This window comes from Myxocyprinus asiaticus, chromosome 6, assembly GCF_019703515.2.
Source record: "Myxocyprinus asiaticus isolate MX2 ecotype Aquarium Trade chromosome 6, UBuf_Myxa_2, whole genome shotgun sequence".
NCBI classification, from domain to species: domain Eukaryota; kingdom Metazoa; phylum Chordata; class Actinopteri; order Cypriniformes; family Catostomidae; genus Myxocyprinus; species Myxocyprinus asiaticus.
In genome coordinates, this window is record NC_059349.1 from 3,743,762 (window position 1) to 3,769,152 (window position 25,391).

The 25,391-nt window shown below is 38.3% G+C and overlaps 1 protein-coding gene and 1 long non-coding RNA gene across 2 annotated transcripts in view; one reads left to right on the forward strand and one right to left on the reverse strand.

Moving 5' to 3' along the window:
• LOC127442946 (gastrula zinc finger protein XlCGF7.1-like) overlaps positions 1-25,391 on the forward strand; it is an 898,889-nt gene that overhangs the window by 763,498 nt on the left and 110,000 nt on the right. The gene's annotated exons all lie outside the window — the stretch shown is intronic.
• On the reverse strand, positions 1,882-15,808 carry LOC127443005 (uncharacterized). Its single transcript, XR_007897584.1, has 3 exons — positions 15,555-15,808; positions 10,074-10,123; positions 1,882-2,252 (listed from the first exon to the last, which is right to left on the reverse strand). It is a non-coding gene; the product is annotated as an uncharacterized LOC127443005 (long non-coding RNA).

Below are 25,391 nucleotides of genomic sequence, written 5' to 3' on the forward strand. Positions count from 1 at the left end.
ACAGTATGTAGGAGGTCAGTATGAGGACACATGAAAAAAATTGCCCATCTATGGCACTGTAACAATCAGGAATGTAAAAAATACCATATATTTGTGCTACCTAACCTTATGTTTCAGAAAATTAAGGCACTTTGTCATTATTTTAGACGCTAACAGACTGTCAAAATAATACTTAATATCTGTTACATATGTACTTAAAGGACCTTAAAGGCTTGAACCCTGTTAATCGCTGCTTGCAACTATATTTATACTTATTTATGCCATATCTTTACATGTGATCGAAGTCTATGTGCTGTCATAGTTCGTAAGTGTAAATTAAGGTTGAAAAAATGCCATACCTAATTTGGTATTCTTAGGTGTAAGGTTTCCTTTGTAATCAAGGAATTTATGATTAGTTACTGTTACTTATTTAATTTGGTTAATAACAATGTTGTTTTAAATAATAGAGAATATGTTGTGTTTATTCATGTACAGTAGCCAGTAGGTGGCTGTGAACGAAAGTAGAGTTCTTTAGATATTGTGTGCATACTATTTATGTTAATGTGTAAAAGTAATTATCAAAGTCCATTTCTGTTGAAAAGTCTCTTTTTTGTTAAGAAGACAGCAACTTAAAAACACCAACTTATCAATAACCTACACTGGGCGTATACTACCCAGATAACAATCCGACATAGAATCAATGTAGAATCGATGTCTCTCGCAGCATCGAAACGATGTTGATCTCTGACGTTGATTCTACATCTTTTTGCTCATTAAAGTCATGTTGAATCTACGTCATTCACACCTTTGAAAACTAACATAAAATCTAATTGGCTTGCTTACCTGACGTTGAAACGATGTTGATTTTGGGTGAAACTATGTTATATAATCAACATATTTTCTAATTTTGATTTTAAAATCCCATATACTTACAAATGAATAAATCAGCCTATACACCAATCAGCCACAACATTAAAACCACCTGCCTAATATTGTGTAAGTCCCCCTTGTGATGACAAAACAGCGGGTACCCACATCTATATTCTTCTCACCACAGTTGTGCAGAGCAGTAATCTAAGTTACCATAGAATTTGTCAGTTTGAACCAGTCTGGCCATTCTCTGTTGACCTCTCTCATCAACAAGGCGTTTCCATCTACAGAACTGCCGCTCACTGGATGTTTTTTGTTTTTGGCACCGTTCGGAGTAAATTCTAGAGACTGTTGTGTCCCAAGAGATCAGCAGTTACAGAAATACTCAAACCAGCCCGTTTGGCACCAGCAATCATCCATGCGATTATCTAATCAGCCAATCGTGTGTCAGCAGTACAGTGCATAAAATCAGGAGCTTCAGTTAATGTTCACATCAACCATCAGAATGGAGAAAAATGTGATCTCATTGATTTGGACCATGGCATGATTGTTGGTGCCAGATGGGCTGGTTTGAGTGAGAGTTGTCTAAACTATTAATAATGTATTACCTGTCCAACAAAAAAGAAGCAACATCGGCATCACTACTCATGTTTTTCTCCGTCATCAAATCTTTCCAACTTGTGCATGCCGTACTGATGTTTACTCTAGTTTTTTGCCTTTGCCGGTCTTTCTGTCTTCTTGCTTCAGACCTTTTTCGCTTCTTCGGCAGTACAGCTACTGAATCTCCTGTTGACTCTGCTTCTAAAGCACGATAATAAGTATGTTCCATTGTGTTTTTTCGCTCTTTGCGTCACCAAACAATACTGCGCTAAGCATAGCCAAACGTATCTACATAGGCGGCAGCCAATGAGCGCGATGATTCTCTTCTTCAACGTTTATTGAAACATGGCAGGTCATGTCATTTCAACATGGCGAAACACATTGAAGGGGGTGACCTGCACCATGTATAATAAAAACACTTTTTATAGAAAAATATTATGAGTACAGTCTTCATCTCATGTGAGTGTACACCATTCAGATCACTCTTCACAAAAACACAATTCATTTGTTAATGTGTAAAACTTTTTAAATTAGCCCCAAATTACTGAATGCACCTTTAACTTAAGGGATTCTCTGCAACTGGATCAAGTTCTTTGCTATTGCAACAATTAGTTAAAGTTATATTTGCATACATCTAATTTTGAAGAGAATTTGCAAGTAGACAGTCGTCCATATAAAAGCAGAAAAGAGTATTATGTGGTGCAGGTAGGACTGGAATAGATGTCTGTCCAGGTTGACACTTGTTGAGGTCAACATCTGTAAGTTCTCTGTCTTCAACTGGGGCTCACAGTAAAACAGAAAACCTGCAATAAAAAAACAAAGTAATTTAAATATTGCCATATACATTCATATACACTACCGTTCAAAAGTTTGGGGTCACTTGCCTGAAATGTTTCTCATGATCTTAAAAACCTTTTGATCTGAAGACGTATGCTTACATGTTTGAAATTAGTTTTGTAGACAAAAATATAATTGTGCCAACATATTAATTTCATTATAAAACTAAAATTTAATTAAAAAAAAAAAAAAATTTTTTGTTTTTGAAATGGATGACTTGGACTGAATAATTAAGAAAAGCAGCCAATAAGTGCCCAACACAGATGGGAACTCCTTCAATACTGTTTAAAAAGCATCCCAGGGTGATACCTCAAGAAGTTGGTTGTGCAAAATCTAGGCAAAATGTGGCCATTTTGAAGATGCTAAAATATAACATAGTTTTGATTTATTTTGGATTTTTTTGTCACAACATAATTCCCATATTTCCATTTCTATTATTCCATAGTTGTGATGACTTTACTATTATTCTAAAATGTGAAAAATAATAATAATATAGAATGAGTAAGTGACCCTAAACTTTTGAACGGTAGTGTATATTGCCATATACCGGCCACTTTATTAGGTACAACTGTACATTTACTTATTCATGCAATTATCTAATCAGCCAGTTGTATGGCAGCAGTGTAATGTATATAATCATGCAGATATGGGTCAGGAGCTACAGTTAATGTTCAGATCAAGCATTAGAATGGGGAAAAATATGATCTCAGTAATTTAGACTTTGGCAAGATTGTTGGTGCCACACGGGCAGGTATGAGTATTTCTGTAACTGTAACAGAAGTGGGTTCCAATACTGTCAGTCATGAAGAGAAAACTGAGGCTGCTAAAGCATTAAGTTGGCCAAATTTCTTGCTTGGCCAGGTGTCACAGACTTAACGTGATCCTTCAATTCACATGAAACTGAGGCTACTACAAACAAACTCCAAAACATGACAGAGGAATTTAATCTACCAGACTCGTGTCCGCTACTTAAAATCATCTGTGTGGGAGCATATGAATGACTGACTGAAGACAACAGATGGAAAACTTTCTGACAGAAGTCATAGAAAGTTACACATCCTACAAATGGGACAGGATGTTCTACTTCGTCATCCAACAACCAACTAGTGATTTTCATATTTTTTTAGCTTTGGTGCTTTTAAAAGGATGAACTGAAAGATGCAACTTTTTGTTATGTTTAAGCGTGCTGACAGTGCACAGTATACATTTACGTCTAGTTATCAGTGTATCAGTTTCGAAGAAGTTGTGTACTAAATCATCAGCATTGCTTGAGTACAAATTTATCGCATTCAACAATAAATGTCAATTTTAGTCATTATTGGACTTTAAATAGCCTGCTTTAAGCAATGTTCCCATTATTATGCATAGTCCACAGGTTTATTTGTGAGATTTTGTGGACAGATTTAAGGACAGTATTTTTGTGGAGTGGATGCCGATTCTTTATAGTGGGGTTTCTGACAGTCAATGGATCGCTTTAATAAACTGCAGAAGACAAAACTGTTTGTGACGAGAAGGAGGATGTGGCCAGGCCAAGAGGATGCATGCCCGGCGCTGAGTTGCCCAATCAGCGGGAGAGAGATAGAGGAGGAGCCGGGGATGGCAGAGAGAGAGAAACACGGAGCTGTGTGTCGACGTCTGTTGTTATGTTTCAGTTCAGTGTTTGTGTTGATTAAAGTCTTGTTAATTATTAATCCAGTTCCCACTTCCTCCTTTCCCGAACCTTGTTACACTGGTGCCGAAACCCGGGAAGGGAGGAAGAGCATGCTCTCTGGGAGAACTCGCTGCTGCGATTAGAAAGCTTTTACCATTCAGTGATGTGCTGCGGCTCTGTTGAGGAGTTCCTCCCTAAAGGTAAAAGACATCAATAGTTTCCATCCACTTTTCGTGCTGTTTTGCCATCGACAAAGTAAAAATGTGTCAAAAACATATTTGCAAAATTTGCTGTCTTCTGCTTGTTTCCATTCAAATGGCCTTTTATTGATAAAAATGGTGTGTGTGTGTGATGACGTTGTGCTTAAAAAAACACTCTGTTGCATAAGTTTTGGTTTATCACAAAATAAATTTGCCGAAATATGTGTATATGAATAATTGTGTACCTTTTGCCTCCCTTCGTCTGTCATTTTTCCCCCCCTCTAAGTTTAGGTAAAATGGGGAGAGTATTGAGACAATTCATTGAAATTAGCAAGCTTACTATCATTTTAATGTCACAAATAAATGCAATCAGAAGACGAGGGATTGCTATCAAAAGGGAGCAGTTGCCCTTCTGATAGGACTGTAATATTGGTCCTGATGTTGCGCCTATCGCAGGTTGCCACCGGTTCCGACTCAAAAGGGAATCATCATGGCCCTGTTCAATTTGACAACCTGCACCAAGTAGTGGGGGAAACTTCCGGTCTTAATATAAGGACCATCCATCGCTCGTATATGCTGTGCGCACAGCTATTAAAGAAAAATTGATGCAGTGTAATATCAGGGTTTACATATGATACATTCCTGATATTCAATGGGCTATTTTGAATAATCATCTAATCTAAAGCATTGCCATCACAACTGCATTATGTCCCACATATTTGACCAGCAACTTTTAATGACCAACTGAACTTGCTTGTCATCTAAAATTTATTTTAGTGTCATAATGCAATTTACATTTTCTGAAGAAGCTCAGCAAATGTGATCAGAGGTAAAGAGGCTTAAATTTAAAATATTTTAAAGTTTTAAAATGTTTGAAAGCTTGTTTTCTGAAAGTGAACTCAGCATTGGACAAACAGTTCTGATAGTTTATAGTCTTGAAAAAAGTGTAGAACATTCTGAGAATGTCATTCAACCGACTTTTTTCATCTTCAGAACAGGGTAAGTCTAATTTAAGTTTGTGTAAAAAAAAATTATAAATTATATAGGCCAAACAATATTATGTTTTTATTTGGTCATTTATTTTTTAATTTTATGCTTTATTCATTTGGTAATTTAATATAATACAGGGAATTTTGCAGGCATTTTTTCAAAAGTAAACTAAACAATAATTTTATAGAATTGGGCTATATGTTAGTGTTCCAAAAAAGCACACTAAAGCTTTTCTCCTAGTATGGTGTAATTATTTTTAATTTAAAACATCTTTGTGCATGGAAATGATACGTTTTTTTTCTATTGTGGGCTAATTCCATGACTGCCATCTATTATTTTGAATGGTGTGTAAAAGTAACTTTAATAAATAAATGGATGGCTATCACGATTAAATTAATTACAAAGAGTGGCCATTCATTTGTTCTCCATGCACTTATCGATGACAGGTGTATGATACAAGATATTTGTCTTGGCACTCCTGGAAGTTTTATGAAGCAGATGTGTTTGCAGCACGGATCTGTGCAGGTATGCCATTAAGACCAATCCATAACAGTGCGAGTAATGCTTCATGTACAATGAATTGGCTTTCAAGGATGTATACCTTGTCGTTATGATTAACACAGGCTAACAGCCCACAACCCCTGTTACCCTCATCAAGAAGGGGCCACCTGACCAATGGGCAGCCTGCCTGTTACCTTTGCTCTCTGGGGAAGCGCAGCTAGTGGCCCAGAAACTTCCTGCCGCCAGCCTCCTGAATGCCTGTCAAAGATGGCTGCTGACTGAGGGAACCCGTGGTGCCATGGATATCGTCGACCTGGTGACACTGGAGCAGTTAATCTCTCAACTATCTTGGGGGATGACCGAGTGGGTCCAGTGCCACTGCCTGGCATCGCTGGAAGAGGCCGTCCAGCTGGCAGAAGACTACATGGCTGCGTTACCAGGAGGCAGAAAACCAGAGGCTCTTTCTTCTCTCTCTTCTCACTCTTCATCTCCTACCTCTCAAACCCCCCTCCCGTTTCTGTCCTGTTCCAGCTCCCCAGAAGTGGGGAGGAGTCCCGCCCAATCCCTTCCCCTTGTCTGTGTCTCACCCTTCCCCTGTCTCCCTCCGCTCTCCCCCCCAGGTTGTCGAGACCGCCCCCATGGGCATGATAGGGAGGCCGGTCTGTGTGAGCTGCAGGGAAGCTGGGCACTGCCAGGATCTTTGTCCATTTATGGAGGTGGGGACACTGATCTGGATCCCCGATGCTCCGCAGGCCACCCCCGATTGGGCAGGGACATATCGGATACTGGTGAGTTTAAAAGGGGTTACATATCAAGCGTTGGTGGATTTGGGTTGTACCCAAACCTCTATCCACCAACGCTTGGTGCAAGGCAGGGCATTGGGTACGAATAAACGGGTGAGTGTGTGATGTGCGCACAGGGATATTCACAGGTATTATTTTAGTGGAACTAATCAGTATTCTTATCACATATATCCTTCTGAGCTAATTATTTATTATTCTTAATATATGTTCTTTGTGGTGTCATGCTCATACAAGCAGTTTGAGACCATTCCATATATGTCTTCATGCTTTAGGAGACAGTGTGTCTCCTGACTAAGAGACCTAGGTCACGTAAGCCGCTTCTCTAGTGTCTTCATGACCCAACAACATACATTTGGTTATAAATGTTTCTGCCAAATTAACAAGAATACAACTTCAGCTCTCCTGAGAGAAAGTACAATTATCTCTGTGTTTTAAGTTCCAATATGATAAGACCAGTCTCCAACAGAAGCTTTGTAGTATAAGACCTTGAATAGGAGAAACTGTGTGTGTGTGTTTTTCCAAAGGTATTTCTGTTTCAGGAATTCAGTAAAGTGAGAATAGCAGTCAAGTGGTGGACAACTGGACCTCAGAGACCTACTACTGCCTATTAAGGGAAGACTGTCCATGGCCTAGGACCTGACTCGGACCATTGGATCCTATATACGGAACTAAAATGTCATGCCAACAATCAATGAGATAAACTATGTACACGATGACCATGTTCAGAAATGTTCTATAGTTATCTATGCTTGTAACCAATCAGAATTCTAGAAACAATCCATTAACGTCAACGTGATGCTGTATCTGACTATAAATATTGATGTTTTTGAGTTCAGTTCGGGATTCTCCTGTCTTCGAACTCAGAGGCTTTTGTACTGCTGACTTCTGCCATTTGATTTACAAACAACTCTCTTCAGTAAAATTTCAACTAATTTGATTGACACCTCAACTCCTGGTCTTCATTCCAAGCCTACTGGTCTACGGACCCAAGCTGTAATCCCCTACAGCTTTATGGTGGAGAATGCTTAGGCAATTGTCACTGTAACCCCTGATCAGCCAACAAATAAGGTAGGTAGATTTAATACTTAATTCTTAGGGTTATCTGGTGGAAAAGATTGAGGAGGGTTGAGAGTGGCATGCTGCACTTTTATTAAGGTGCAGACTTTGGCCAGTGTTATGGTAATCTGGCAACGTGTACCTAGCACGAGAGGTGCTGACTTCTGGTGGAAATCGTAAAATCGTTCCAGTAATATGTGAGATATCAGCTAATAACTGAAACTCACATTGGAGTTAAGTAGAGTGTTTATACCCTAATAGGAGCGTGGATACCTGTTGTGACATGACAGAAGCCTAGTTAGCCACCTGCAGGCGCAGTCACTGGCTCTCTCTCAGAATTCTCCACTCAGATAGGGGATCCCCGAATTTAGTGGTCAGACAGTCAGTGATTCGAATAATAAAAATAGAAATAAATAAAAAATACAATAGATTTACGAATGGTTGATCATGGGTACATCGAGATCTGTACTGAAGTAAATTAGGCCCTAATTCGATCAGACCAGTGGACCAATATCATAAGAGGTTCTTTGCTAAATCCAATGTGCATAAATTAAGCTCTTTTATTTTAATCTTAACTATTAATTGAAAAACAGCTATTGTGACCATTTCCTTTGGGTTGAAATTGTGAACCATAAATGTCCTCAAATAGAAGAGTCGCACAGCGATTGGGCCAGCCCGGTGGATCTGGTACCTAAGAGTGACGGGATGGTTCTGCGTGGACTATCGCAAAGTGAACGCAGTGTCCAAATTTGACGCATACCTAATGCCTCGCATTGACGAGTTGCTCGATTGGTTTCCACACCGTTCGGCTTACACCAATTTGTGACTCTTCCGTTCAGTTTGTTTGGGGCCCCGGCCACGTTTCAGCGTCTCATGGACAAAATTCTCAGACCGCATACAGCATATGCCGCGGCATATTAAGATGATATTATTATTTATAGTAATGACTGGCGGCAGCACATGCAACTTCTGAGAGCTGTCCTGAGGTCGCTGCGATGGGCGGGACTCATGTCCAACACGAAGAAGTGTGCAATTGGGCGGGTGGAAGTATCTGGGTTTCCACTTGGGTCATGGGCAGGTGCGAACCCAGGTTAACAAAACCACAGTGATCGCGGCCTGCCCAAGGCCCAAGACCAAAAAGGAGGTAAGACAGTTTCTGTGGCTGGTTGGCTACTAGGTTTGTGCCTATTTACTCTGACGTCACCAGCCCGTTGACTGATCTTACTAGAAAGGGGGCCCCCGATCCGGTCCAGTGGATGGAGTCGTGCCAACAAGCTTTCCTAAAAGTAAAGTCCGCGCTTTGTGGGGGCCGCTTTTACATGCTAACTTCTCTCTCCCCTTTATTTTGCAGACGGATGCCTCTGACAGGGGGCTGGGGGCGGTGCTCTCGCAGGAAGTGGGAGGGGAGGAACGGCCGGTGCTGTTCATAAGTCGCAAGCTCTCCTTGAGGGAGATAATGTACAGTACCATCAAGAAGGAGTGTCTTGCGATCAAGTGGGCTGTCCTCACCCTCCGCTACTACCTGCTGGGGCGGGCCTTCACCCTCTGCTCAGATCACGCCCCACTCCAATGGCTCCACTGCATGAAAGATTCCAACATGCGGATCACCAGTTTATACCTGGCACTTCAGCCGTTTAAATTCTAGGTGATCTGGGGGCACAGATGGCTGTGACTGAGGGGGGGGAGCTGGCAGGCCAGATGTTGCCCTGGCCTGAGTCGGGCGTTGGGAGGATGTGGGGATGGGGGCATGGTCGTGTGTCTGTCTGTGGGAGAGGGAGAGCGGTAAGGCTCGTCCCCTGGGCTGTCATTATCATTAACACCTGTCTCTTGTTATAGTGATAGTTGGGGGAGACCTGAAAAGGCCGACAAAGAGCATCAGTCGGCAGAAAGAGAGGGACCAGAGAAACACTTCCTATGTGTGCAACAAGACTGATTGACTCGTTTGTGTGTGTTTATTTGGCCACTGAGTGCCCTTTTTGTTTGAATTTTGTGAATGAAGCTGAAGAGTAATAAAATACTCACGTTGACCGTTTCCACTGCCTCCTGACTCCTTCATTTGCCCTGAGAATACAATCTCTGTTACAGCCTATTTTCTCTGCAAAAAGTGTTTCCAAACCAGTTTGTCGCAACATTTGAAGTATCAACATAGAGTTTATATGCTAGAGTTAAACGGAAAAATATTATGTTGACTGAAATTTTAGAGATAATTTGCATTTCCATCAGCTATATCGGTACACTTTTTGATGAGCTACACCTTTTGTTGCAAAAACCCTTGGATAGAAACGTAGTTAATCACAGTTAAACTGCATTCCATAACAAAATCAAGTCTCACAAATGAAAATTCAAAAATTAAACAGAAATAACAGCTTATACTAGTTTAACGCCACCCTGCAGTACATCAAACATTATCTTGAGATATTTGGCACTACAATACAATACTCAAAAAGAATACCAATGTCTTCTGTATTTGAGCCTCTTTTAGGTGGATTTACTTTTAGGCGATCCCTCAAAAAAAAAAAAAAAAAAAAAAAATGCAGCTGAAAAGTTTCAACAATGCAAAAACATTTATTGTCTAAAAACTATTACCTCCTGAAGCATGAAGCAAATGAAACAGGGGTAAAGCACTGGACGTCTCTCTGAAATAGAGAAATACAAGTACAAGTGACATTATTAAGCAGTATTATTAACAGTCCTACTAAAAATAATCATCATAAAATCATCATATTTAATCCTTTAGGTAAAAGATAAAAGACGCCAACTGTTTCCCAGCACAATTTATAGGTACAGCAGATGACAGTGTATTTAAATGTATGTTATATTGTTGTGAGACATACAATTGTAATAATATAAAGATAACTTGAGACACTGACATGCTCAGTTGGACCTCTGTGAACATTAGTGCAGAAAATGCCACAAGGTTTGTCCCTAAATTTAAAACTCAGTCTTTGAGAAAGTAATCACAGTTTTAACATTTATTCTCCTTGTGTATTATTGACTCAGTATGGCGCACCCGGCACCACTGCAGGCTTGCGTGCGTCATTGGACATTCGCGAGCAGAAATCAAATAAATTAATGAACTAAATTTAAAGTTTATAAAATATGAGTGAAATTTGTCATGTTGAACTTGACCATCTGCAACAAATGAAATGAGTCCAACATGGTGAATTATCTAAATTTACCTCACAGAAAACTGGGCAGTGCGCAAATAGGGCATTTAATTACAAAATTACCAAGCGGGAATGTTTTTAAAACACTGAAGGATTAAACAATTCAAATCTAAAGTAATATTCAGTGATAGATTGACAAACCATTGCGTAAAATGATGAATAAAAATACATTTATGCTTTTACTCCGTTAAGTGCTCCCTGTTTAAATGTACATACATCCTGTTTAAAATCATAAAACAACACAACACCGTTTTTCTTTATTTCATCATCCATGAGTTATGATTGGAATTAATCGTTAAGTATTTGAGATGAATTATGCATAAAATAAACCATAATAATTCTGCGCTGTGGGCACTACCATTGAAACAGACTGCAACAGAAGTTGTTTTATGCTACTAAGAAAAGCTTCCGCTCTGCGAACGCAGAAGTGTGATAAAGGCCTGGGTAGGGTTGAACCAGCTGTGCGTAAGGTCTCACTTAAGTTGAGACGTAAAGTTCACACTAAGGGCATAGTAACTACTAGTTAGTTTGTAACAAAGTCAGTGTTTAATTTGGTTGCACCATCTGTTCTTTAGGCAAGACTTAACTAGTAGGTTGTAAGCTCTCTGTAAAGTAATGTGTAGTCGCATAATATGATTTTACCTGTATTTATCCAATAAGCAGCCTTGAAATTTGTACACAGAAGTGTTAAACAGCCATGAATTTCAGTCTGATCTTGTTCAAACCTTGTTTGCTCATGTAACTGTCAGCTGTAATAAATTATATCCCCACTGAAATACGATACATAATAAAACAAATAAATACAAATACAACAGGCTGGAAAAATGTACATTTATTAATTTTAATAACTTAACACCAGCTGGCGTACACAGGAAAGGGCACCGTAAGATCAGTTTCATGCAGAAGAGGTATGTTTTTTTTCCCTCCCCTTTTCTCCCCTATTTGGAATGCCCAATTCCCAATGCAAAGTCCTTGTGGTGGCATAGTGACTCGCCTCAGTCCAGGTGGCAGAGGACAAATCTCAGTTGCCTCCGTGTCTGAGACTGTCAATCCATCTTATTATGTGGCTTGTTGAGCGTGTTACCGCAGAGACATAGCGTGTGGAGGCTTCATGCTATTCCCCATGGCATCCACACACAACTCACCACGTGCACCACTGAGAGCGAGAACCACATTATAGCGACCACGAGGAGGTTACCCTGTGTGACTCTACCCTCCCTAGCAACTGGGCCAATTTGGTTGCTTGGGAGACCTGGCTGGAGTCACTCAGCACGCCCTGGATTTGAACTCACGACTTCAGGGGTGGTAGTCAGCGTCTTTACTCACTGAGCTACCCAGGCCCCCTGAAGAGGTAAGTTTTTTACATTAATGTTTTCTCCCGTAAATGTGAATGAGTGTAAATGCCAACATCATGATATATGTCGAAAGGACTGAAGCCTGTCAACCAAAATATGAGCACATTGATGTCATTAAATTAGTCTTTTTTTTTTTATTCCATTTGTTACTCCTGGTCGGAGGCTTCCGTAAATATTTAGTTTATACAGTACGTAGGATTACGTTCTACCTAAATTTAATGGTGCAATGCTCAAATATTTAGTAGTGCGTAAATTGTGACTTAGTACCCATTTACGCCACAACTAGGCTAAGTTGTAACTTACGTATAGCTGGTTCAATCGGTCCCCGTTGGCCCGGTGTAGACTCAAAAACGCACATGCTCAGAACTCCGATTTCTCTAATCAAGTTTCAACATAGAACAAACGTTATGGTTTCGACCAAATCGGTCGGCGGTTCGTTGTTGAATCAATCTCATTCCGACATGAATATATGTTATATTTTCGACCTAACAACGTTCTGATGTACCGACCAAATAGTGAATGCTGATTCAACATTGAAAATTGATCGACGACTGATTCCGACCTTTACAACTAAAAACAGACGTTGAATCAATGTCTCCTTGCTATCTGCGTAGTGAAAGTTATATTTCTGTATTCTGCTTAAAACTGCATGATGTAATTGAGACATTAGAAAGTTGAGCATTTATATGAAAAACACTTTATAATACATCAGGGGCGGACTGGCCATCGGGAGGACCGGGACGTTTCCCGGTGGGCCGGCCACAAAAAGTGCTTAAATGGGCCAGCGCGTTATGCAGAACGAGCCACAAAACGGTGGCGCGATATAGGGGGCAACAATATGCAGAAAAGGACAGCGACACCCCCTTTTTTGGGCCGACACCCCTCAACAACTTTTGGGCCAGATTCCCCCCCGGAAAAAAATATGTACTTTATTCAACAAAGTAGCATTCAGCTGATCACAATGTGTAGTCAGGACATTAATAATGTGAAAAATTACTATTACAATTTGAAAAAATTGTTCAGAGCTTCTTAAACTACTTCAAAGAGTTCTCAATAAAAAATCCAGCACGTGCAGCAATGACAGCTTTGCGGATCCTTGGCATTCTAGCTGTCAATTTGTCCAGATACTCAGGTGACATTTCACCCCACACTTCCTGTAGCACATGCCATAGATGTGTCTGTCTTGTCGGGCACTTCTCACGCACCTTACAGTCTAGCTGATCCCACAAAAGCTCAATGGGGTTAAGATCCATAACACTCTTTTCCAGTTATCTGTTGTCCAATGTCTGTGTTCTTTGCCCACTCTATCCTTTTCTTTTTGTTTTTCTGTTTCAAAAGTGGCTTTTTCTTTGCAGTTCGGAAGAATTGGCCTGTACCCCTGAGTCTTCTCTTTACTGTTGTACATGAAACTGGTGTTGAGCAGGTAGAATTCAATGAAGCTGTCAGCTGAGGACATGTGAGGCATCTTGCTCAAACTAGAGACTCTGATGTACTTATCCTCTTATTTAGTTGTGCATCTGGCCTTCCACATCTCTTTCTGTCCTTGTTAGAGCCAGTTGTCCTTTGACTTTGAAGACTGTGGTGTGCAACTTTGTATGAAATCTTTTTTTGGCAACTTCAAGCATTGTATAGCCTTCGTTCCTCAAAAAAATTATTGACTGATGAGTTTCTAGAGAAAGCTGTTTCTTTTTTGCCATTTTTGAACTAATATTGATCTTAAGACATGCCAGTCTATTGCATACTGTGGCAACTCAAAAACAAACACAAAGACAATGTTAAGCTTCATTTAATGAACCAAATAGCTTTCAGCTGTGTTTGATAGAATGGCAAGTGATTTTCTAAGACCAAATTAGCAATTTAGCATGATTACTCAAGGGTAAGATGTTGGAGTGATGGCTGCTGTTTTTTTTACATCAGTAATATCCTGACTACTTTGTGATCAGTTGAATGCCATTTTGGTGAATTAAAGTACCAATTTCCTTCCAAAACAGTGAAATCTGTACATTATTCCAAACTTTTGGCCACCAGTGTATGTATTTCATTTATTGATGTACCTATCCTAACACTCTAATATTTTGTACATTGTTTTATTGTTTAATTGGCATTTTCTGATTTAAGAAATAGATAGTGTAGAACGACTTTTATTTTGATTCTCCGAACCGTCGTACGTTGTTGTGACGTCAGAAAGCTGCGCTGCGGATCATCGGTCTTTTCATAGACATCTGTGGGTCTGTTGTTTCTGTTGCAGGTTTGTCTTCAGCATTTAAGTTGAATAAAACGTTACTAAACGCTTAGAAAACTGCTTCAAAGCTTTAGAAATGTGTTTCAAACAACAATGTTATTGAAATTATTTTGCTGTAGTGTGTGAAGTGCTGATTGTTGGTCTCTCGTAAATGTGTTTGTGTTAATCTCCAAATTGTGCATTGTTTAATGCATTTTATAATGTATTTTAAACATTGCAAGTTGATAACATAAATGAAATCATCACTATACGTTTACAAATATGTCAGCTAGAAATCATTCACAAACCATGTAGGCTAGTGGCCACCTTACTGGATGTACATGCGATTTTTATTTATTTATTTATTTATTTATTGGTATTTAATTCAGTCACAGCATCCATATAAGCGGTTTAAAAATTGCACAAGTCCATACAATAATTTTTATTTCAGTTTGATCAATTGTGCAGCCCTAGAAAGCACTGGCTGTGTCCTTATCAGTTATGCTAATTTAACATACAGATGAAAACATTACAGTAAACATTAAATTGATTTTTGACAATATTACTGAAGAGGTTGTTACTCAGCATATGAGATTGAGGCAATGATTCAGATGCTTTAATGGCATAAAAGACAAATTTATTTTTTGAAAGACAACAGTTGATAAAGGATCATTTTCAGGATAGATTGAAAATCTGGAATTTGAGATAAAGATTGACTGTAGCCGTAGACCCATGCTAATTATTTTCTCATGTTCCTTTATTCATATATCTAGGCTAATTTCTTTATTTTACTCTATATGGTTACATTTATTTGCTATTTGTAATTTATTTAATGTGAAAATGAGAGAGTTTATTATTATTTTATTTTCTAAAATGTAAGGATAAATATAAGTACATGTGAAGATGAATACAGAAATATAAAATGTAAAGAAGAGAGCTTAAAAGTGTAAGAATACAATTTTTATAAAGTGACATTTATTTTAAAATTTTTTTCAGGTCTGGTCTTTGCTGCTACCCAGTGACAGTAAATACTGTGAATATTCCTGTCATCTTTGAATTGAAGAAGTGTCCGGAAGTGCAGGACAAACTTCAAGTGTGTCAATAATTTCTGACATACTATTGTAAAGATGGATTTTATTAAAGAGGAGAGAGAGGACATGGGTTATCCAGAACCATATAGAGTGAAAAATGAAGATACTGAGGAACAAATAGATCCTTTATTAATTACTACTGATGTGTGATTTGAGTATCTCAGACCCTGTTTACACCTGGTATTAAAGGAATAGTTCACCCAAAAATGAAAATTTGCTGATAATGTACTCACCCTTAGGCCATCCAAGACATATCTGAGTTTCTTTCTTCATCAAAACAGAATTTAAGATTTTTAAGATTTCATTTCAGGCCTCCTCCTCTAAACAATGCAAGTGAACGTGCTCCATTTTTGACGGTCCAAAATGCATATTTAGGGTGCATCAAAATAATCCACACGACTCCAGTCGACAAATAAAGTTCTTCTGAACCCAAATGATTGATTATGTTTAGAAACAAAACAATACTTCTATACTTTTTAACTACAGATGTTCGCTTCCATACATCTCTGTGACATGCACTCATGAGAGGGATGACGTAAGCTTGTTGGTAAGGTCACGTGTCACGTGGAGGAGGAGTCAGGAAGCGTGTACAGATAGTTTCAAGTTTAGAGTTGAACAGTTAGTTTGACATGACTACACTCTTACAGTTGATATAGAAAGTCATCACACCATTTCAAGATATTCACCATTTGTTGCCTAAAATGATAACATATATAAATATAGCTGCAAGCAGCAATGATCAGGTACAAGCCTTGCTGGCATTTACTAAGCACAATGCAAAGAGCTTGGGTACAACAGAGGCACAAGATTAAGACTAGTTGAAGTGGGGTTCGAACCAGGGTTCATCCAGTCAATTGAACCGAAGTTCAGAGTACAAAATTGTTGCTGATAAAATGTTTTTGTTAGGGGATGTGACCCAATTAAGCCCACATACCATATAAGCCCACTTACTGTTTTATTTTGAAATATAAAAAGACAAAGCAAGAGAAAAAAAACATTTGCACACATTTGTTGGTATCGTTTTACTTTTCAATCAAATGTTTCATTCTTGAGTTATTTGGGAATATGTGCTACCACTGTTCGGCGGCCATTTTAGAAGTTGCTCCTAAACGTCACTGTTTTTGTTGACCTCAAAAAAAGCCAGGGTACCCGCGGGTCCTTAAAAAGTCTTACATTTTCTTTTTAAAATTTAAGGCCATAAAAAGTCTTAAATACCTTAAATTACAAGAAGTCTTAAATTTCGTTTGCTGAGGTCTTACATTTTTGGGTGAATAGAGGAGACGCTTAAAACAGCATAATCTGCGTGAGTCAAAATCATCTTGCGCTCTCTCTCTCTCGTACAGTGAGCATTTAGCAGCTGACGCTTGAGTTTAGTGTGAGCGCACGCAGGGAAGCGCAAGCAAGCACATTTTTACTGAACTGATGATGTTACACCTGTATAAACCTTCATAATCCTGGTAATCTGAAATGCAAATGGCATTATTCTGCGTCTCTGTAAGCGAGAGATACACTAACACTGTTGCTTCTATTTATAATCGACAAAGCTGTCAACGTTGCAGTTTGCAAGCGCGCGAGGTTGGAGCCTTTTGACGTCTTTTAAAATGTGGCGTTTCCTTATTTTACATCATCTTACACAAGAATTGTAAAGCTAACAGAACTACTCAGCTGCAGAGTTACACCTGTTATATCTCTCTAGATCTGACATATACAGGTATTTTCTCTGCCATCTGAATCAGTCAATTTAAAAAATAATAATAATACACAAAACGAGTAATATATAAATATTATAATATTATTAATATACATAATGTGAAAATATATTATCTATATTTAATATTTCGTATATAATCTGTTTTCAATATACATCATAACTAATTATGCAACTTTAAACGGCCATTTTTAAGGTAAATGACGAGTTTTGATTTCACACAAAAATGAAAATTGTCATCACCTTCATGCTGTTGCAAACCTGTATGACTTTCTTATTTCAATGGATATCAGAAGGAGATATTAGGGAGTTTCAGTCACCATTCACTTTTATTGAATGAAAACAAGATGCAGTGACAGTGAATGGTGACTGAGACTAAACGTTTTGCTTAAAATCTCCTTTTTTGTTCCATGGCAGAGAAAAATTCTTACAGACTCAAGGGTTTCATTCCTTCGAACCTGCAGATACCCTGAAAGCCATTTTTCTGGAGTCAGATGAACAAACCAGGCAAGGAATGATATTAAATATAAGAGATTAATAAACCAAATGATACTTGATAATATTTATTTTCTTTGTATTTAATAGCAATAATTTGTATTTGAAAAGATTGATTTCATGAGTATCTGGAGCTCGTGCAGGATACTGTCTTTGTGAGTGATGCTCACAAAGATAGATGCAGTAAAAGAAAATAAATGAATACAAATTGCTGATAAACACATACAAAATATTTAAGAAACTTCTTGAGCTCAAACAAGATTTAGTGCTCTGTCTGTAATTATAATCCAGAAATATAACTTTGTTTTCATGTGGGTTTATAAGGAACAGTGCCTTTGAAAATCCTGTTTCCTCAAAGCTTAAAAGCAGAATATTTATTTTATTTGTTTAAACAACAATAGCAAACATCAGTGTTTTTTATTCATGAAAAAAACTTATTGTTTACCTTGACTCTAAATTATTAAGGTTTATTTTCCACTGGCCCCTATTGTTCCTAATAAGCCCACTGAGCAAATAACCCATTGAACCTCATATTAACGGAACTCCTTGCCAAAGCTACATACTGAATCTGTTTTCATTGCAGGGAGAAAAATGAAAAGACAGAGAACAAATATATGATGAAAGATGATTATATGGCGAACGACAGTGCGACAAACACCGGTGAATGTATCCTGTATATGTTTACATGTTGCACAGTAAGTGTATCCTTTCACAGTTATAAATGTGATAGCACCATGTATTTACACTTTATTTGGTACTGTCATACGTTACTCAGCATTTGTAAAACATGGAAATATTTCACCGTTGGAAAATGCCCCAGCTATGTAACAAGATGCACACCGTTGTGTCGCGTCTTGGTTTAAACAACAATAAAAGTAATACCTATTACACAAATAGACAAGTAAATTACAGTGATTACTTACCACGCTGTCACAGACTGCAGTATCCGTGGTGTTTGTGGAGGGGGTTCATTCAAATTCGGGATCAGACTCTGGCTCAAACATCTATGGATGAATTCCTCCGATTGTCATTTTTTTAACCATCCGAAGTTTTCAAAACAACCCCATATGCGCGTAATGGCGGGGGCATTTACACTTATCCACATGCAAAGATGTTACCCAATCACAGCAGTGGCCATTTACACTGAAGTCTTCAAGAACACATGCCCCAAAAAACAGAGCATTTGAATCAGAGGCACAAAATCTGGATAGAAAATGACCAATTATTCCTAAATTATGACTACTTTGAATGAAAAAAATCCTCAAGGAACATTATAAAATAAAATAAAAATCCAATTCATGACATAATTTTGACAGTTTATCACAAAACATAACGAGTGTTTAGATGAGAGTATAATCTTTAATTAATCTCTCATTTTATTGGAAGTCTGTTAACTTAAAAATAAGAAAACGTGTAAAACTTAGATTTGGGTGGGCTTAATTGGGTAACTTCCCCTACATCTAATTGGTTTGAATTTAAGCAGGAATTATGCAATGAAGTAAGACCTACATTATAGGAAGCACAAAAGTAAGAAGTAAGATTCAGAGGTCAACAGAAGAACTATTTTTAAAACCATCCTTTGCTGGACTCGAACTTGCATTCTTTTGAGCAATATCCCATTGCTATAACCACTACACCACACAGTTAACAAGTCTTAATATTACTAAAGAGACATTTTAAGTTGAGAGTACAAAAGATTGCTGAGAGAATTTTGTGAAGTAAGGCCTACATTAAAGTAAGACGTAAGACTCAGAAGTCAACAGATGTAAAATATTTTAAAATCATTCTTTGCTGGATTTGAACTCCCAACCTTTTGATCCATAGTCCAGTGATTTAATCACTAGACTACTCACTTTACACACCTCAGCAATGGCAAAGAGACATCTCAAGTTTAGAGTCAACATACTTGACTCTATGCTTCATAAGCACTTAATATGCTTCTCATCTGATACACTGATCTGTGTTTTATGTGCTTGTCGTGTGCGCTATCTCTGGAGCTCTTAAGTGCATGTGAGTTCAGCAGGCATCCCGGTATTTGTGCTCCACCGACAGGAGAGCGCAGAACGGGATTACTTGCGCTACTCGATCATTTTTGATACAGGAAAAACCCTGAAAAAAAAAAAAAAAAAACAACATCTTCACAGAATGGACGTTTCCCAGACATGTCAAGAAAATGAAGAGCAGCTTATTATTAAAACAGGTGCAACATCTGTGGTGTAGGTTCACAAAAGCCAACACAGAACAGAAAATTTTAATCTGCAAAACATGTTGCATGAAGATAATCACTTGTAATTCAAGCTATTTGTTTTACCACCTCAAATGAATCACGCAAAAAAAATATATCTGAAAGCCAAAAGATGCACTCCATATTAATTTGGTCAAAAATTTCTGTTTATTTGTATTTAATATTTAATTTCTGCAAACAGTGTTTACATAATTTTGGATGTTTTCTGCAAGAAGTGTTTATTTTTGTTGGATTTTTTTTTTACTTTGTTGTATTGCTTTGGGAAGATCTTGAGTTTCTTGAAGAAAATTTGAAATACTAATATCAGACTGAAAGTTTTTTTTTTTTTTTTACTTGGACGATTGTCAATTTCCAAATAAAGAGACAGTTATACAGTTGAAGTCAAAAGTTTACATACACTTGAAGTCATTAAAAATTCACTCCACAGATTTCATATTAGCAAACTATAGTTTTGGCAAGTCATTACGGACATCTACTTTGTGCATGACAGGAGTAATTTTTCCAACAATTGTTTACAGACAGATTGTTTCACTTTTAATTGGCTATATCACAATTCCAGTGGGTCAGAAGTTTACATACACTAAGTTAACTGTGCCTTTAAGCAGCTTGGAATAATTCCAGAAAATTATGTCAAGCTTTAAGACAAGTAGCCAATTAGCTTCTGATAGGAGGTGTACTGAATTGGAGGTGTACCTGTGTGTAACGGTTAAAGGACAGGCAAGGAGGAGGCAGGAACCGGCTGAACAGTAAACATAAATGTTAATGGTAAACTCAAAACCAACATATACAAATGTGCAGCGCGGTCACGTGCGTCTCTTTCTCTCTCGAACCGGCTTCTCCGGCCGCCCTTTTATCTTGCTCTCCTGCTGATCAGCTGATTCAGCGCTGGCCATGCTCTATTATGGCCCGGCCACGCCCTCCTCCTCGTCACACTGTGGATGTATTTTTTAAGTCTGGTTTATCCTTGGGAGAAACACCGGCGGCAGCAGCAGACAAAATGTCACTCTCAGCGTTGTGAAAATATTTCAAAATGAATGATGACAACCCACACATGGCAGACTGCAAACTTTGTTCTTCAAAAGTATCAAGAGGAGGTACAAAAACTAGCTTGAGTAATCTGATAAAACATCTGAAATTGAAACACAAAAATGAGCACAGAGAATTTGCCGCTAGCGGTAGCACTCAGCAACAAACACTGCAGCAAACCATAGCGAGATGAGAGAAAATGCCAAGAGATAACCCAAGAGCTATAAAAATAACAGAGATGCTTACCCAATTCATTATTCTTGATGATCAACCACTGTCAGTTTATAACGCGGGATTTCGTCACCTTCTTAATATTTTGGGGCCGAAGTACGAGATTCCCAGCCGCCGTCATGTCACAGATATTGTATTACCACAGATACACGACGCAGTGAAAAAGCATATCGTCAGCTTGTTGCATGACATAAAAGCAATTAGCTGTACTACTGACTTTTGGAGTTGTAGTGTAAGTCCAGTGTCTCTCATCAGCTTAACAGCACAATGGATAGATTGCGATTTCACTCTACAACAAATCATGCTCCATGCAAAGCAATTCCAAGGCTCGCACACGGGTCAAGCGATAGCGAGCGTATTTGAGGAAATGCTTGCGACTTGGGCAATTCCCAAAAGTTCTGTACATGTTGTGGTCCTTGACAATGCCAGAAACATGATAAAGGGGATGGAGGAGGCCAAAGTTCCTAGTCTTCTGTGTGTAGCACATACGCTGCAATTGGCTGGCGCAGAGGGACTGCTATCACAGCGCAGCATTGCGGAGGCTGTGGGAGTCGGGCGCAAAATAGTCGGCCACTTTAAACCTTCAAACCTGGCATACTCTCGGTTACAGGATATTCAGATACAGCTCGGTCAACCAATTAAAAGACTCCAACAAGATGTGCAGACTCGTTGGAACAGCACGTTCTACATGCTGCAGTCTCTGATTGAGCAGAAATGGGCCATTGGAGTATATGTGTCTGAAAACGAGCTCCCTGCCACTCTAACAGCAAACCAGTGGAATCTTATGGAGAAGATGGTAAAAGTCTTGGCTCCCTTTGAAGAAATGACTCATCAAGTAAGTTCTTCAGATGCTTTAGCCTCAGATGTAGTTCCTGCTGTCACTGTGCTACAGAGACTGTTATTGAAAGAAATGGATGAGGACCACGGAATCAAAACGATGAAGACCACTTTGCTTGCTGCTTTGCAGAAGCACTTCTCCAACGTGGAGCAAAACCCGCTTTACGGCATTGCAACTTTACTTGATCCAAGGTAATTTTTTAATAATTTTTTGCTATTAAATTCAATTATGATAAATAAGCTTTAATTTGATCATAATAAAAAAGAAATACAAAAATATTAAATGTTGTGATCTATTAAATTTAAATTCTAATATGCAAGATTTTTTTTTTTCTTACTGCACAGAATGAATGCTTATTATATCATCATTGTTTTTTGTTCTAGGTATAAGGATCTGTTCTTCTCCAACACAGACACTGCCAGGCAGGACAAAGAAATGTTGGTACTGGAGCTGCAAAAAATGTTTGTTGGAGAGACAGTCACACCTGAGGAGCATGAAGAACCAACAGTCAAAAGGCCTCACAGTGACCAGCCAGGTACCAGTCTGGACAGTGTTTTTGAAGAAATTGCAGATGGATGTGCATCTACATCAAGAGCAGAGCTCCAACAGCCTCTGCCATACAGCTGGAAACATACCTTGGAGAGGTCACAGTGCATCGTTCAGACAAACCCTTCAAGTACTGGGCAGTTAATAATCTGCGATTTCCAGCTCTGGCTCAAATGGCACAAAAATATCTTTCAGCCCCATGCAGTAGTGTGGAAAGTGAAAGATTGTTCAGCTCAGTGTCACACATTCTGAATGAAAGCAGAAGCGGGCTTATAGCTGAACATGCAGAGATGCTTCTGTTCCTTAAAAATAACCTGCCACTTCTGAAAAATAATTCTAATTGACTGTCTTTTAGAATTTTCATCTTCAAAAACCTACTGTACAGATGCTGTGAGGAACATCCTTAGCTTATATAGCTTAATTCTTATGAACACTACTCCTACAGTTATAGTGTTGCTCACCATGATTAATCAGTATACTGTTGTATTTCACTGTACTAAACTCTTGGTTGTGATTACATTGTTACACGGTGTTATGTTATAAACATTTGTTCTGTGATATTTGTTTGGTGCTTTTGGACAACTTTGTGACAGACAGATAAAAAAATGACTTTATTTTTTTTATTTTTTTTTATTATGCCCTTGGTTTAGTAGTGGAGGTTATTGGACACTGAAATTTGTTTGTGCTTTGACAACTTTGTGACAAGCAGATAAAAATGATTTATTTTTTTCATAATGTATTTGAGTTATAGTTGTTCATAATTATAAAGAAACTATCCTAAAAGCATTAGTCTCACTGTGTTGTACTTGGAAAACTGCCACATCACAAAAAAAAATTACAGGTACAGGTATCGGTATCGGCGAGTACCAGAAAAAAATATCGGTACCCATACTCGGTCTTTAAAAATTGGTATCGGTGCATCCCTAATAAACACCATGGGACCACGCAGCCATCATACCGCTCAGGGAGGAGATGCATTCTGTCTCCTAGAGATGAATGTAGTTTGGTGCGAATGTGCAAATCAATCCCAGTACAATAGCATAGGACCTTGTGAAGATGCTGTAGAAAACAGGTAGACAAGTGTCTATATCCACAGTAAAACAAGTCCTATATCAACATAACCTGAAAGGCTGCTCAGCAAGGAAGAAACCACTGCTCCAAAACCACCATAAAAAAGCCAGACTACAGTTTGCAAGTGCACATAGGGACAAATATCTTCCTCTGGTCTAGAAATGTCCTCTGGTCTAATGAAACAAAAATTTAACTGTTTGGCCATAATGACCATTGTTATGTTTTGGGGTAGGGGAAAAAATGGTTTCAGTGATGCATCGCGATTCATACTCAAACGATTCTGAATCGATTCTCAAAAGAATCAGAATCGATTCTGAGTTCAGTTTAAATCACAGCAGAGCAGTGGCGCACACCAAAGACAGATGTAGAAACAGTCGCGAGTTAAGTGCATACACTAAAGTCAAGTGCACAAACATGACTGTTTGCGGACCAGCTGTAACAAACACATGACCATTTGTGCCCGAATGAAACTACGATCCCGAAATTCTTTCACAAACCCACACAAATAGCAATGGGAGAGTTTATTCGTGATAACAAGCCAACAAACAACATGAAAGACTAGCTCGCACCCATTATTGCACTGATTTGCACACAACGGGGAAAAACACGGAAGAAAATAATGATAAGGCAGTGGTGCGGGAGATGTTGGTGGTGATTTCATTTAAAAAACAAAAATTTTTTTAGATGCCTTTCTCTACTCTTGCACGCTCTCCATTTCATTGGCTTTTGCTTTATTGCCGGTCATTGCCGGTCACTCGCTTGTCAGGACAGTGCGCACTCCTGGGTAGGGTTGCACCAGCTGTGCATAAGTTCTCATGTAAGTTAGGACGTAAAGTTCACACTAAGGGCTTAGTAACTACTAGTTAGTTTGTAACTAAGTCCGTGCTTAATTTGGTTGCACCATCTGTTCTTAAGGCAAGACTTAACTAGTAGGTCGTAAGCGCTCCGTAAAGTGATGTGTAGTCGCATAATATAACGTTTACCTGTATTTATCCAATAAGCAGCCTTCAAATTTGTACACAGAACTGTTAAAAAGCCGTGAATTTTAATTTTATCTAGTTACGGTTGATGTTCAGATCTTGTTTACTCATGTAACTGTCAGCTGTAATAAATTATATCCCCTTTAAAATACGATATGTAATAAAAGTAGATTTGATAAATATATTTGCTCTGTGTAAATAACAATTTATAGGAACTGTACATGGCTCAACGTTAAGGATTTTTTCTACTGGCCCGGTTGTGTCAGTGCTTCAGATTTTTACTGGCCCTGCCAAAATCTTCACTGGCCCCAACACAAAAATGATAAATAGCTGTTTGTACTATTATGGCTTTCAAAATATGTCCGAAGATAAATATTTTTTACATATATTATGTTTTTAAGACAATGTCCTGAAAAATGGAATCACATTTATAATTAGCAAGATATGATTTATGCCTTATGTAATCCCATAAAAGCGCTTTACAGATATAAATCATATTAACCTCAGCCGTCCTGCCATTTACACATGAGTTTTTAAGCAAAGAGTTCTGTTGTGCAGATGATGGGTTTTCGGTCACCCATTTAGTCATGCTGTCATGCAACTTTTGCCCATGTGTAGTGTATTCACACACAGGATCAAAGATTTAATCACTGAGTTAAAGATTTGATTATTGGCTGAATGTAATAAACATATGAATTCCTGAGAAGAGACTTGCTACCAAATCGGTTGTGACGTGTAATATACATTAGGGAGATATTAGGCCTAATCTGTGAATTAAGAATGTGTATATATCATGAAATCAGACAACCTAAAGACCAACACAGAATGATGCACAAAGCACAAAAACAAAAATACCTGCATGGTCCAGAAATGAGAAATATGACAGGTGTTTCATGAGGATGATATGAAGTAGACTGTTTCAAATATTCA